This window comes from Apium graveolens, chromosome 5 (assembly GCF_009905375.1).
Source record: "Apium graveolens cultivar Ventura chromosome 5, ASM990537v1, whole genome shotgun sequence".
Lineage (NCBI taxonomy): Eukaryota > Viridiplantae > Streptophyta > Magnoliopsida > Apiales > Apiaceae > Apium > Apium graveolens.
Genome location: NC_133651.1, coordinates 145,846,857 through 145,849,235, shown reverse-complemented (window position 1 = coordinate 145,849,235; position 2,379 = coordinate 145,846,857). Strand labels below are relative to the sequence as shown.

The following is a 2,379-nucleotide window of genomic DNA, read 5'->3' as shown; positions in this document are numbered from 1 at the left end:
ATTGTAGTTTAATTAGTTAATCAAATCTAAGTGTTATTGTCTTAACATTGAGAAGCAATCATACATTGGTGAGTGAGTTTAATTGAACATAATTAGTCTGAGTCTCTGTGGGAACGAACTAAAAAGTATTCTATATTACTTGGGAATGCGTATACTTGCGTGTAATATTAGCGCGTGATTTCACCGTAACAAGTTTTTGGCGCCGCTTCCGGGGACTCGGCGTATTTGTTTAGTTTATGTACTTACCATCATTGGTCATTAGGACTCAGTGATTAAGACGTGTTACTTATTATTTCCGGTTATGTTTCAGGTACTTTAGCGAGCATTTATGCAAACTGGTTCTCGTACTCGCAAGAGGACTTTAGATACGGCTGAGGAGACAGACGAAGTTCTTGGTATTCCGGAGAAGATAGATTTTCAAGATTCGGATTCAGGAAGTGAGCAGAAAGAGCCAGTAATCATGGGTGATCGTATTGTTCCGGCAGATCCAGCTCTTATGGCCTTTTTCGGCCCAAAATTGATGACATTCAGTCTAGCATCATGCACCCGGCTATTGAAGCCAATAATTTTGAAATCAAGCCGGGCACTATTCAGATGGTGCAGAATTCTGTTTCTTTCGGAGGTGCTGCGACTGAAGACCCCAACATGCACATAAGGAATTTTGTCGAGATCTGCAGTACTTTCAAATATAATGGTGTGACTGATGAGGCTATCAAACTGAGGCTTTCCCATTCTCTCTGAGGGATAAAGCTAAGGACTAGTTACATTCTGAACCAGCTGGGTTAATCACTACTTGGCAAGATCTTGCACAAAAGTTCCTGGTGAAGTTTTATCCAATGGCGAAGACTACGGCTATGAGGAATGCTCTTACTCAGTTTGCGCAGCAACCTATAGAATCTATGTGTGAAGCTTGGGAGCGCTACAAGGAGATGTTGAGAAAGTGTCCACATCATTGAATGCCTGATTGGATGGTGATCACTGGTTTCTATAATCGTTTGGGGGCCCAATCTAGGCCCATGCCCGATGCAGCAGTTGGAGGCGTATTGTGGGCCAAAAGCTATACTGAGGCTTATAATCTTATTAAGACTATGGCTGCAAATGAGCATCAAAACCCAACTCAAAGGATGATGCCTGGGAAGGTAGCAGGTATTCTGGAAGTCGATGCAGCCACCGCTATTGCAGCGCAGCTCCAAGCGCTGTCTATGAAGGTCGATTCTCTAGCCACCTATGGAGTCAATCAGATAGCTATGGTCTGTGAGCTTTGTGCAGATTCTCATGCTACGGATCAGTGTTCTCTTATTAACGAATCTGTTCAGTATGTGAACAATTATCAGCGACAACAGCAGCCTGTGCCAGCTACTTATCATCATAACAACAGAAATCATCCATATTTCAGCTGGAGTAATAATCAGAATGCTATTCAGCAACCATATCAGCAAGGCGTAAGTAAGCAGTTCAATCCACCTGGATTTCAGCAACCACAACATTATGCTCAAAGGCAATCATATCCTCAACAGGGAGGTGCAGCTGCACCCACTAGTGCTGATTTTGAGGAACTTAAGCTGTTGTGCAAGAGTCAGGCGGTGTCGATCACGACCTTAGAAAATCAAATTGGTCAAATAGCCAATACAGTGCTTAATCGTCAACCTGGCACACTTCCCAGTGACACTGAAGTGCCAGGCAGGAAGGAAGTTAAAGAGCAAGTCAAGGCTATTACCTTAAGGTCTGGAAAAGTTGCTGATGCTGAAAAAGTAAAAGAAGGAGAAGCTGAAATTGGAGATGAAGAAGCAAAGCAAAAGGAGAAAGCAGTGGAACCAAGGAAGACTACTATTGAACACACTTTTCCTGAGGGTAATACAGGGGAGAAACAACTCTATCCTCCACCACCTTTCCCTAAGAGATTGCAACAAAAAAAGCTGGATAAGCAGTTCGGTAAGTTTCTGGAGGTGTTCAAGAAACTTCACATCAATATACCTTTCGCTGAGGCTCTGGAGCAAATGCCTAGTTATGCGAGGTTTATGAAGAGTATTCTTTCAAGGAAGGTGAAACTGGATGACCTTGAGACCGTTGCTCTAACGGAAGAATACAGTGTTGTGCTGTATCAAAAGTTACCTCCAAAGCTGAAAGATCCAGGTAGCTTCACCATTCCTTGCACCATTGGCAAGTTATCTTTTGACAGGTGCGTTTGTGATTTGGGAGCAAGCATCAATCTGATGCCGTTGTCGATCTTTAAAAAGTTAGATTTTCCTGATCCAACGCCCACCTACATGTCTCTACAATTGGCTGATCGTTCTATTACTTACCCAAGAGGCATAGTGGAGGATGTGCTAGTCAAGGTGGATAAGCTCTTCTTTCCTGTAGACTTTGTTATTCTGGATT

General features: G+C 43.0%; 1 non-coding gene across 1 annotated transcript; it reads right to left on the bottom strand.

Moving 5' to 3' along the window:
* Positions 1-851: 851 nt before the first annotated feature.
* LOC141663379 (small nucleolar RNA R71) lies at positions 852-958 on the bottom strand. Its single transcript, XR_012551453.1, has one exon. It is a non-coding gene; the product is annotated as a small nucleolar RNA R71 (small nucleolar RNA).
* Between the last annotated feature and the right edge of the window lie 1,421 nt (positions 959-2,379).